The sequence below is a fragment of the Phyllostomus discolor genome, chromosome X (assembly GCF_004126475.2).
Source record: "Phyllostomus discolor isolate MPI-MPIP mPhyDis1 chromosome X, mPhyDis1.pri.v3, whole genome shotgun sequence".
In the NCBI taxonomy this organism is placed as follows: domain Eukaryota; kingdom Metazoa; phylum Chordata; class Mammalia; order Chiroptera; family Phyllostomidae; genus Phyllostomus; species Phyllostomus discolor.
This window is the reverse complement of record NC_050198.1, coordinates 87,966,546-87,979,578: the sequence shown is the minus strand read 5'-3', so window position 1 is coordinate 87,979,578 and position 13,033 is coordinate 87,966,546. Positions and strand designations below refer to the sequence as shown.

Genomic DNA, 13,033 nt, shown 5'->3' with positions numbered 1-13,033 from the left:
GAAATCCCCTAATTAACCCTAAGAAGTGGAGCAACTTGCCTGCATTACTTTAGCTAAGCGAGTGGTAAATACAATACTCTGGTTTCCTGACTGCTAGTCCTTATACTACATCCCAATTTACATTTCTGGTTGAGTGTAAACAGGTGTACACTCATTTTAAGAAAATTATTTTTGCTCAGAGGAAAGATGAAACTGTATTCCAGAAGTAAACCAAAGTTGATTTGGTTGTGCCAAGTCTGCCGGGAACCCAGGCAGAGAGGCCAGCACACAGCAAATTGCATATTTCAGAGTTTGGTTGCTGACAAGCCGGGCTTCTGCGAGCAACTCTCTACATCTCCCTGAGCCTTCATTTCTTAATCTGTAAAATGAGAAACCTGATCCGGGTGAAATCTATGGTCCTTCCTGGCTGATAGTTTATGATTTGGGGAGTGTGATTAGGAGGGGAAAAGACAAATTTTGGCTCAATATAAGAAATTCTTTCAAATAGACATGGCCTTGCTAAAATGAATTGGGATATCTCTAGAACTGCAGAATTTCTATATTCAAGGAGAAATGGACAGCAATTTAGTGGGAATGTTGCAGAAATTATACAGATATTAATAACTGGGTTACAATTATGATTGTTTCTGTACTCCACACTGCACAAAATAAGGTATGTTGAAATTTCCAGGCATAACCACATCATGTGACCTTGTGGTTTAAGATGTACTCATTCAACAACTGGTTATTCAGTGTCTCTGAGAACTCCAGGTACTGTGCTAGAACTGGGGACATTAAAACTTAGGACATGGCCTCTGTCCTGAATGTCATAGACAAGGGGTCAGAAAATTGTAGCCCTAGGCCAAACCCTACCCAGAATCTCTCTTTCTAAATAAAATATTATGGGAACACAGCCACATCCATGCTCACTTTCATGCTTTCTATGGATACTTCTGTACTACTACAGCAGAACTGAGTAGTTGCAACAGAAGCCATATGGCCCTCAAAGTCTAAAATATATACTGTTTGATTTTCTGATAGCAAAAGTGTGCCAACTCTTGCTGTAGACAGACATGTACATCTTTAACTTCCCTTCAGATCAGAAGTTTTTCAGAGACATTAAACCATATAATCATTCCACCTTTGAGTGAGAAGAGACCTGAGTGATTCAAACTGGCCTGATTTCTCACACAACCCTCTTCATATTGTCTCTACAGCATCCCTGATACCCTGTCACATCTTTAAAAAGGGAAAGCATATCTGCACCCTACAGAGAAGTGGCAGCATTTCATAAAATTTAGCCTGACAATTTATGTAGAAAAAATGTGAGTGATCCATAGGTGGCCATTGCATTTTAAAAGGGATTAAGAACCACTGATCTTCGAGTTACTCTTTGAATTTCAAATGAAGCATGTTCTGACTCTTTATCTGGCCCATGATGATGACTTTGATCCCTACGAAACTTGAGGAATAAAGGCTTGGGGCCTGTCCCTCTTCCCACACAGAAGGACAAGAGCCCATTGTCTGCAGCCATGCTTTTACCACCCTGGAGTATGCCTAAGTCCAGAAACCAGGACTTAAAGGACCTCAATAAATAATTCTAGGGAGACATGGAAGAATAAGCAGAATCACCTTCATCACTTTTTACCCTCATATCATGTAGGACATATTGCAGTACACTCCCCATAGTAGGAATTCTCTGCCAACATGTTTTGACTGATTTCTAGAATCTGTTGTCAACCAGGGGAGTATTATAACAGTGTGATGAATGATTTGTTGGATATTCTGTTCACTTATACATTCAAACCCTTGATTCTCCAATTATTTCTAAAAAGCAATGTGAGATGCCAATAGGAGTCCTGAAAATTCTTCTGATAAACCCATGAAAGTATTCTTAGAGAAAAAAATATTTTTTCTTTTATTCTTACTTTTGACATAATTTTGGACTTCCAGTAAAGTCACAAGAACAGTATGCTATAATGCACGCTGTTTCCTATAATTTTTGTAATTAAATGCTGCAATCAATAACCTTATGCTTATGTATGTTCATATTGTTGGAGATGCATGTTCAGGGTAAGTGCTGATAATTAGGATTGCTGAGTCAAAAAGGTAAGTGCATATATACCTTGGTTAATATTGCCAAAGTCCCTTCAGATGGGTTGTTTGTATAAGTTTGTATTTCCAGAAATATATGAGAGTGCCTGTTACTCCAAAGCCTCCCCTACACAGTGTTATACTTTAAGATTTTTGCCGGTCTTATAGGTGAGATATGGATTCTTTATGTAGTTTTCACTTGCATATCCTTCAGTATGAGTGAGGGTGCTTCTTCCCATAAGCTTAAAGGTCATTGTAATCTTTTTTTGTTTGAGTTATCTATTTATACTTTTGGCCATTTTTCTATATGGGATTGGTTTTTTCCTTCATATTTTAAGAATTATTTATGTATTAGAAATAGGCATTTATCTGCCATACATGCTGTAGATATTTGTCCTGGTTTGTCAGCTATCTTTTTGCTTATGGTACTTATTGGCATGCCTTATGTTTAAATTATTGTTATGTGGAAAGGTTAACAATCATTTGTTTTGTTGTATCTGGATTTTGAAGTTGTAGTTAGACTTCTTACTATACCCAGCTTAAAGACAAACTCACCTATATTTTATTCTAGTGCTTGTGTGGTGGTTTCACTTTACATTTAGATCCTTGATGCATTTGGAACTTTTTCTTATGTATAACATGAGCTGCAAATATAATTTATCTTTTTCCCAATGGCTACCACCATTTATCAGAAATGTTTACCTTTGCTTTAGTTATTCAAGATATCCATCTTTATTATATCTAAAGTTCCATATTTACTTTGGTCTATTTTTTAACTTTCTGTCTTTTTTACTGGTCTCTATTGATGTGCTAGTACCACACCTATTCAACTATAGAGGCTTTATAATATGTTTTATTGTCTGAACTGTTCACAGTTTTTTATTTTTGTGTTTCCATGGCTGTTACTTTTTCTACATGAGGTTCAGCGACAACTTGTCTAACTGTACAAAAAAAAAAAGTTTTGTTGGCATTTTTATTGGTACTATATAAATTTATAAATTTAATTTATAAATGAAATGAACTCTATACTATTGGTTCATCCTATCAAAGAACAAAGAATGTCTCTCCATTTCTTCGAGTCTATTTCTGTGTCTTCTTTGAGTAGAAAAACTTTAAATTAAGAAAATTAGATTTTTATTTGGGCTACTGAAGTTTTCAGAACATGAGAAATATATTTAATGTTCATTTATTTCATATATATAACAAGTAAAAAAAATAAAAGATTTGTTCCAAAATTTTTCCAACTATACCCCAAGATGGGAATGTCCTACTCCGCTATTTACTCCATCATTCACTCAGTTTCATCATGGGCTTCACTGAAGGCAGAGATCAGGTTATCAAAACCAAAGAGAATAGTTGGTAGAGATAACTAGTCATGGCTGATAATAATCAAGATCAAAAATATTTTAACAGTCTAGAATTATCAGCACAAAGTCAACAAGTGGAGAAAATTCTACAATGAGGTTTAAAAATAGAATCACATAGATAAAAGTCAAGAAGAAACTGCTTCAGCTGCAGTGCTTTTGATATCTGGAGGAGGTATCTATATTGACCCATACACTTAACAGGAGTCCATACCTTCTATTTAGCAGCTGTTAAAATAATATGTTCACCCACGCTTCATTAAAACAATTGTGGTGACCAGATTAAAGAGAGCAGGGCATTGCTTTGTTTGGAGCAACCTGTAAGTAGCACTCTCTTCATTTGTGATGAAACATCATAAATGAAGTGAAACATGGACAAACTAGGGAGAATCTGGAGGAGAGCACCCATGGATGCCAAGGGGTCAAGAAAGCATCTGCTGTGAGGAACTATTGAAAGAGCTAGAGATATTGGAGAAAAGGACCTGAAAACCTAGAGCTCTTATCTTTTAATAAAAAGGTCTCAGGATCTCAGCAATGCTAAACAAGAAGCAACCGGAAAGTAATGAGCACAGCTCTTGATTCTTCTTCAATTTCATAGTACAGTTCCAGATGATTAGAGTTTGAATGGGAGGGAAAAGAGATGGAGAGAGGGGTTATGGAGTAAGAGAATGAGAATGAGAAAATAGACTAAAATGGGGCAACAGCGCAAACAGAGAGCTCAGTTAGGAGGATGGTGGCACAGTATAGGCAGAAGACAATGGTGATTTGTGCTAGACTCAAGGGTGATAGTGGCGATGGTGAAAAGAGGTTAGATTTAGAATATATTTTATGGGTGGAATTAATGAAATTGTTGATGGATTGGATGTAGGAGCTGAGGGAGAGCCAACAGTGAAAGATGAACTTTAGGTTTGGGGTTGAACAACTTGGGAGACCATGCAGCCATTCACTGAAATAGGGAATATTGGGGGGAAATCAGAATGGAGTAGTGGTAGGATTGGAAACCTAGAGTCCTTTTATGATCATGTCAATTTTGAGGTGTCTTTAAACATTGAAATGAAGATATTCAATATGCAGTTGGCTTTATGTATATGGAAATAAAGAGACAAATCAATACTGAATCTATTAATTGTCCACAGCTCTTGCCTATATGATTGATATTTAGTACTCCGAGCTACAGCTAAGTGGTTCATTACTATGTATTATATAGCACCTATCTGAAAGGTATGTTCAGTCTAGTTTGGGAAATAAAAAACTATCTTAGAACAATTCAAGAGGCAAAAGTAAGCAATTAAAGAAAGAGATGTTGTAAAAATGAAATTGCAAAGGAAGTCCTGACAGGAGATCACTGAAGGCTTCAGTAAAGAAGGCTTCCAGCAAGTGGTAGCATTTGTTCTAGACCTTAAAGGGTATGCCCAGGGAGAGAGGAAGGATGTGAGCATTCAAAGCTCTGAAAAAAATACTCCATGACCTTCATTCTTCATGAGAGTGTGCTTCAATGTAGTTTGACCCAATGACTTTGACCTTTCCTGAGAGTGCCTTGGGTGCTGTGATCCACTTTGCTTTGGGGTAGAAATACCCCAGTTTTGCAATAGTGTTTGCTCCTGGTTAGGGATGTGGATAGTAGAGTGCTGCAGGGCACATGACTTTCAAGGAATCTCAAACACTTGTGCCCTCTATGAACTATCTAGCAACAAAGCTAGTCACCTCCTGCTGGGACTGCATCTCCTGCTTGGACTAGAATGCAGAGTGGTTTTCTCAGAGTGGCTCTAACTTAGTTTCTCAAGTAAAGAAGCTATGGAAGGAAATACAGATGTGCAGGTGGGAGCGTACATGAGGCAAAAGCACTTCCTGCACTCGGAAGTGTTGACAGTGCACTCTGAATATAGACAGCAGGTTGTGTGTTTCTGCTAAGGCAGCTGCCACCTGCAGGAGCACAGGCTGTGCTATTGTAGGAAGCCACCAAACCTGATTGTAGCTCTTGCACATTTTACCTTGTGATACATTCTTCTAAGTCCATCCACTGTACAACGCCAAATTCATGTCCTCAAATTCCCGCCCTGAGATAGAACCCAGCTCCCCTTCTCTAGCCTTGCTGAAAGGCACTTGCGAGAGTGGTAGTTTTCTAAGCTGCTTTGGGACCTCTAGGGGTTCTGAGTTGCAAAGTGCTAGGAGAAAGATGATGCATTTAGGGGATAGACATATTCAGGGTGGGGCTAAAGACCACCTCCCCATGCAGACCATCTCTGCTTTGAATGGTTTTGTATTTTGAGTTTTATATGCTTTCATTTATATAAAGTATGAGATTCATTGTTCTGAAAAGTATACATAATAGATTCAAACTCCTAATTTGACTAGATTCTTTTGTTAAATTGGGATTTTTCTAGAACTGTTTTCTTACTCCTGTTCAACAGGTTTATTAGAATTACTGGGTACATCATTTAGCAAGAAAAACATGAGTTTTAACGGGGTCTAAATCTTTGAACAATAACAATAAAAGTGACTAGAATAAGATGGCCATGGAGAAATATGAGCTGGGTCCACAAAGTATCCAGACATTTATTGAAGCAGATTCAAGATATAAGAAACATTTCACGTAGGACAATGATGACTCAGTCTCCCTCAAAGTAGGCACCTTGAGACTTCACACAGTTCTCCCAAGCCTCAGCTGCCCTGTTGTACTTTCCTGAAATCTCTTCCCTTTCAAAGATAATTTTAGTTTTGGGAAAAGCCAGAAGTCACAGGGCACCAAATCTGGGCTGTTGGGGGGCTGAGTCACCTAGGTAATTAGATGTGTTACCAAAAATCTCATGAGTGGGCTCATTCTTATGATGAAGAGCTGCCAGTCCTCAGGTGCCCATAGATGTAGCCTTCTGAATCATCCAAATAGTTTCTACAGAAGAATGTTCAAGCTTAACACAAAATTTGATGCAGATTTGTTGCTCTGCTTGGTCACTCATTTGGGATGGGGTGGCCACACAGTACACATGCTCACTCAATGGCGTCTACTGCCCCCAGTGACTAGTACAGTGAAGTTGTCCTTGTTCATGCATGCACATCCCAGTCCACTCTCCTTGGCTGCCAGGTTAAATCCATGTCATGCACACTGTTATCATTATATTAACAATGGTTGGACTTTTTCCAGACAGAACTCGTATATATATAACATTTGCTATCAAATTAAATAATTAAAACAGTATTTTAGAAAAGTGTTATTTAGGGATCTTTTTTCATTAATCTATTCATTCATGAACAGCTATTTATTGAGAGCCCACTGTGTTCCATCCTGGAGCCACAAAGATAGATAGAGCTTATAGACTCTATAAGCTAGGGATAGTTTTCAGGGATAAAGCATTTGAATGTAGTTCAGTGGGAAGACAATTTCAAAAATTAAATATTCATCTCTTTCAAAACTTACCACAATATGGCACAAAGCAAGAATGAATTGAACTGTTTCTTCTGATATACTTATACAATGTAGAGTTATATTGCAAAAGAGCCTTTTAAAAATAGGATGTGTATATACAAGAACCAAAGTCAAATTGACAATGCAGAAAAGAACATGAGGTATATACATAGAGTGATATATTGCATCAATGATTCTCCTTTTATGAACCAGGAAGACCTTGGTAATGTGGTATCAAGTGTATGTGTGTACATATCCCACAGGCACAAATAATTTGGAACTAATTAGTGATCAAGAATCATGGTAAAAAGCATCATTGGACAAGTGTTATTGACTCCAAATAATGATTGTGCATATAGGTGCATACTGAAAATAGAGATCTGAGTTTCTGTGTGAAACTTTCAGGTCCACAGTGGATTGGACCAGTCAGGCACAGGTGATATATGACAGGTAATGGTGGTGGTAGGAGGAGCTGTGACAATGAGATAGAAAGCTTTTTGAGAAAATATAATGCCACATTTGAAGAATTAACTGTCCACAACAGTCAAGTGAATGGCTCTAATAATCCAATGAAAGGGGTATGAGAGGATAAATTAGAAACAGAATGTTTGCCATTTAGCTTCAACTCTTTTTCCTTGTTAGGGAGCGAGTTCATGATATTTTAAATGAATGAAGAGGAAATTTCAAATTCTGTGGGAGCGAAGTGTGTCAGGTTTTATAAAGCACAGTAAATCTAAATGTGGTAATGTATGACTGTCTTCAGAGGGTCATCTGGAGAACTGACTCCTTTCTGGAACTCAGGCAGAAATGATGGGACTGACTGTACCGATGTGGGCACTATTTTTCAGAGTATGGCTTTTGTTTCCTTCATTTGCTTCTCAGTTCCAAAATTTGACTCAGTGCTGTCACCCCATCTGGCAGCAAATCAAAAGACTAACTCTGCTGCAGAGGTAGCAAATGTAGCTGCAAAGTTCTGCTTCTGTGATGACTAATGCTGTTGCTGCTTTTCTGAAACACTGAGGGATTGTAAGTGTGAGAGGAAGGCTTCACCAGGACTCTAGACCAAAACATCATCAACCAGTCAGGAAGGATATGCAAATAGATGACTCTAGTGGCCAGGAGATTCCCAACAGTGGCATATTTAGACAACCGAGTCACTATCTTACCAGTTTCATACACTCAGGTTAAAAAATCACATTCTGGGGCTCAAAGGATCATGCATAAAGTTGGCCTCTAAAATGGATTCTACAAGTGCTGCTCATTTGACCCTCACTCAGTAGACTGTGGGGTTGGAAACCCTGAAGGCTCAGTCTGAACTGCCAAGACCCCCACTCAGGACAAGAATGTGCTACACAATAGCCCACACTAAGATTAACAAAATAGGCTGAAATGAATATGAGGAGGCCTCCACCCTAGCAGTCTAGAAGCTTAAATTCCAGGTGCATATCTCCCATCTGCCCTGCTAGCTATTTAAAGGGATTGTAGATGTTTCTACTCAAATTATTTACCTAGTGCTTGCATGGCCTCTGAGTCACCACTCACCCCTACCCAGGAGTAGAAATTATGCAGCTATGATAGGTGATGGCTTGACATCCAAATGGAGGAAGCTTCAAACCTTAGTGGTTTGAATTGGAGAGCTAGAAATGAAGGCATAAAGGATAATTAGGAGGTAGATATATTATAGCAAGAAAAAAGTAGTGGACCTGAACCAAGGTGATTGCCTTTAGAGTTGGACAAATGTGGGAGTGACTGGGCAGAATGGTGCAGGAGAACTTCATGTTGTCTAGGATGTGTCCCAGAGAGAGGAAAGAAAAAAAGTGATGAGCCTGGAGTTTCAAGCCTTGGTCCCTTGAAAACTGGAGGTGTCCTTCACAAAACAAAATCAGAAGGAAGAGTTGTTTAAGATGCTGAGTTCTCTTTCAAATATTATGAGTCTGAAGTGCAGATGGAAAATTGCACTGCAGAATTGATGCTTTAGAAGGAGGCCAAAATTTGAGAATTATGTGAGTAGTATACAGGAGTAGATGAGACCACTAAGGGAGCACATGTAGAAAGATAAGACAAGGAGTCAAAGCCATATCCCTTGTGAATACCTGGTTTTAGCACAGAGAGGGAAGCAAGGCAGAAAAACTAGAAAAAGGGATCAGGGAGCAGTGGTCAGAAAAGTAAAAAGAGCCAGGACAGCACAATGTGATGGAAACCAAGGTAAAAGAGGGGTTAGCCAATAATATTAGATACTTCAAAAGATCAAGAGAGGTGTGAGCTGAGACAAAACCATTAGATTTGGTGGTTGGAACTCTGTTCTCTCCCTTTATTATTACACAAGTGAATTAAGACGATCACCACCACCAAGTCTTTAATAATGGTATACCAAGCCCAGTGATCAGTAACTGAAAGACTTTGGAGAAGTAAAATGATACGATTTTTACTTTATTAATTTATTCATTCAACAAACCTTTCCTGAACTTTACTACATTCCAGGCATTGTGCAAGATGTTATCTTTTTGTTGCCAGTTTAAGTTGTGATATTAGCAGAAACTTCTCCTGCCTCATAGCTACGTCTTGATGTAATTATTAATTTTTCTTCATTTCATCCTCAAAAATGTCCTGATTTGGACAATAAATTATATTTATTACTTATGGTTCACTTTTCCAGACTCATCTGGCCTAGTCCAGTCCTATATTCTTGCCTATGCAAGGGCTCTCTGAGCTCGACTGGAATGGGGCCCTTATGTGTGCCATGCTGTCAAAGAAAGGAATCGTTTTGAAATCTTAGTCTTCACAACATAAGTTGTGTGTTTCCAAACATGAGTCTTACAGCACATGTAATGTCTTAAAAACATAGAGACTCTGAGGCTCACCTGCCCAGACCTGCTATTCATGGGTTATCTGCCAAGAATCCATGGTTGGCATTCAATGTGGATTGATTTGATGATTGCAAGTAGGCGTGTCACTTACCCACAGGAATAACTCATGGTAAAACCTAGCCTAGATTCATTGTCTTTATTTCAGGACTGCAGACATCTTTTCCAGATTATATGGTATGAAGAATTAAGTGAGGGTGGCAGAACTGACTTGGCCAAACCAAAATTTCTCCAGTGTGGTAGCAAGGATCTGAATACTTTTAGCTGGTCAATAAAGAGTTATGTATATTAGCTAGAGGCACTTGGAAATCCAGTCTGTGCTTATTTGTCAGATTTATAAATAACTTAAACCTATGTAGGAGTTAATTAATTTGGCTCCCTCCCACCTACAATTTAGCTTTTTCAGGGAATAACTTGACCCTTCTTATACCCAATGTTTGCAGGAGTTGTAAAGAGAACTCCCAACAGAACAAATAAAACCTCACTTGGCTTGTCTGAGTTTGACTTCTTGTGTACCTCTGTGGAGAAACTTTAAGATGTCAGGCACAACACAAAATGTCAAAATAACTCTTCAGTTAAGGACAAACACATATACTGTATTATTTCTGGCTGGAGTTATTTATAATTCTGTATTTTATCCTTTTAAATGACTGAGATTCTAAGGCAGGAGTTAATCCACGATTTGGTAACAGTAATAAAGACAATTAAAAGTACTCCAAATTTTGTTCACTTCATCCTGACTTCTCCATTCTCTAGAGAACTTTTTAAAAGAGAATTATTGCATTTGGGACAATAGTAGGTCAGTTTCTTCACCTCTGAGATTCCCCATGGTTACATAAGAAGTTACAGGAGCTTTCTCAGTTGTTAGAATCCCAGAATGCAAGAACATGGAACAGTAGGAATAAAAAAGACTACCTGTCATGCTGACAGATCTTACTTGTAACCCTTTTGAAAAGATCTGACAGATTAGACTGCAGGTAAGGCATGTGAACTGAGCATAACAGACGAAAATGAATTGAGTCGTTTGATGTCACAATGTAAATGAAGTGTGACTTTGTAGAAAGTACTCATTCCAAATGCCATGTCCCTTGTGTCATCCAATCTTTCCAGCCACTCAAGTGGATACCATCACTGAATATCATGACAGAATGTAGCCCATTAACTGTAATGGCAGTTTGTATTGTTTTGTTGACTTCATTTGAAAAAAAAATAATCCCTATGAATCATTTATTTCATAAATGTACTGAATTTAATCTTAGGCTACCAAAAAATAATGGTTGGAAATAGTCACATCACTTATCCAAGCAATTTTGCTGTAAGATCTGAGAACAATTAGCAGATAAAATGAGAAGCCATCAATCACCTCTTTCCCAAGCTATGAAGTGCATGGGATTTCACCACTGCCCCTCTTTGAGAAGTGGGTCCAGGAGACAGAGGAGGCTGTTTCTCTCAGTCATCTTCCCCTTAGGTTACAGCCTTGGCTATGATAATAGAACCCACTCCTGACTCCTGAACCAGCTGAAGGGAAGGATGGTGATGATAGAGCTGCAGGCTGAGGTCTCGTGACTGGACAGAACAACTGCCATGTAGTAAGCTCTTATTCTGTGTGAGATATTACCCATAAATTTGTAATATTGAATTTAATCCTGACATCTCAATGACAGAGTTCCTGCCATTGTCTTAATTTTACAGATATAAAAACTGTGAAACTTTCTAGCTGTGTCAGCTCAATGACTATATGACCTTAGGACCAGAATGCAAATCAAGCTTTTTAGACTAATGTCCATGCCCATTTATCCACACTGCAGCCTCAGATGAAGTTAACAGCAGGGTAAATTATCCTAATTGAAGCCTAGCTAAAGTCCTCATGTTTATGGGTTTATGCATAGGCCTAGTTAGAATCCTTACATTCATGTCTGCAAAGATTTCCCTGTCATGCATATTAACCCAGGTGCTTCTGATTACAGACCCTTTGCTAGGCCCTGACTGCCATCCACTTACTCCTTGTGTCTTACAGTCCAAGAACTTTGGCCTGCATTCTAAACATCTTGGATTCCTTGGATGAGGGTTTGTCATGATCAAACTACTCAGCCCTAAAGGTAGACAGAATCTCCTTTTGTGAGTCTGCAGATGGAAGTACCTCAAACCATACTCAGGGTGTGTATTAGTTTCCTGTGGCAGCCATGACAAATCACCACAGATTTGGTGACTTAAAACAACTAAATTATATTCTCTCATTTATCTGGAGTCCAGGAATCCAAAATCATGTTGTTTGCATGGCTTCACTCCCTCCAGAGGCTCTAGGGAAGAATGTGTTCCTTACCTCTTTGGGTGGCTCCAGAAATTCCTTGAGGTTCCTTGGCTTGTAAGGGCATCATTTCCATCTCTGCTTCTGTCTTCATATCACCTCCTCTTCTGTGTCTTCTCTCCTTCTGTCTGTCTTGAATATCCCTTTACCTTTCTTTTATAAGGATATTCGTAATTGGATTTAGGGCCCACACAGATAATGCAGGAGGATCTCATTTCAAGATCCTTATTTTAATCACCTATGCAAAGAACTTTTTTCCCAAATACGGCACCATTCACAGATTCTGGGGATTAGGATGTGGACACATATTTGAGGGAATCACCACTTAACCCATTACAGGGGACTCAATGCTCCCCAATGATGCTCTGAACAATAGGGAATCCAGCTGTCTAGTACAGAATTGAATCATTAGAAATATGAAGATAAGATTGCGGTTATTCTCCACTGCCACATTTTTAAATATCACCCCTCACCCATCATGCCCTCAAGTCCCCAGACTCTCCTGACATCCCATGAGATCCGTTTCAGGTCAACGTAGGTCCATTAGTTCATGGAAACAAGGTAGTTTATGAGAGAGAGCATGAACTTAGGAGTCAGACAGAACTGGGTTACATGTTACTGCAATACTTCCTGGTGATATGACTTTGGACAAATTACTCTAGCCTCTTTAGGACTCAGTTTACTCACCTGCAAAACAGAAATGAGATGAAGAAATCCATTTCTGTCAGAGGTTCCTATAAGAGAAAAATGCCTTTCCCTTTAGACCCAGAAAGACATGGGTTGGTTCCCTGGCTCTGCCACCCTCTAACCATGTAATTTGGACAAGACATTCTACACCTCAGTTTCCTCATCCACAGAATAGGGATGATACCTCTTACCTTGCAGCAATGTTAGGATTTAATAATAAAGTGTACAGAAAATGTTGTTGGTGTAGATGCACACTTATTAAATGTATTATTATTGCTGTTGTCATCATTAGCTACAACTAGAGTATGCCGAATCTATGGCAGACATTGTACCA

The 13,033-nt window shown here is 38.7% G+C and overlaps 1 protein-coding gene across 2 annotated transcripts in view; it reads left to right on the top strand.

Moving 5' to 3' along the window:
• FGF13 (fibroblast growth factor 13) overlaps positions 1–13,033 on the top strand; it is a 514,186-nt gene that overhangs the window by 344,038 nt on the left and 157,115 nt on the right. The window lies entirely within an intron of this gene.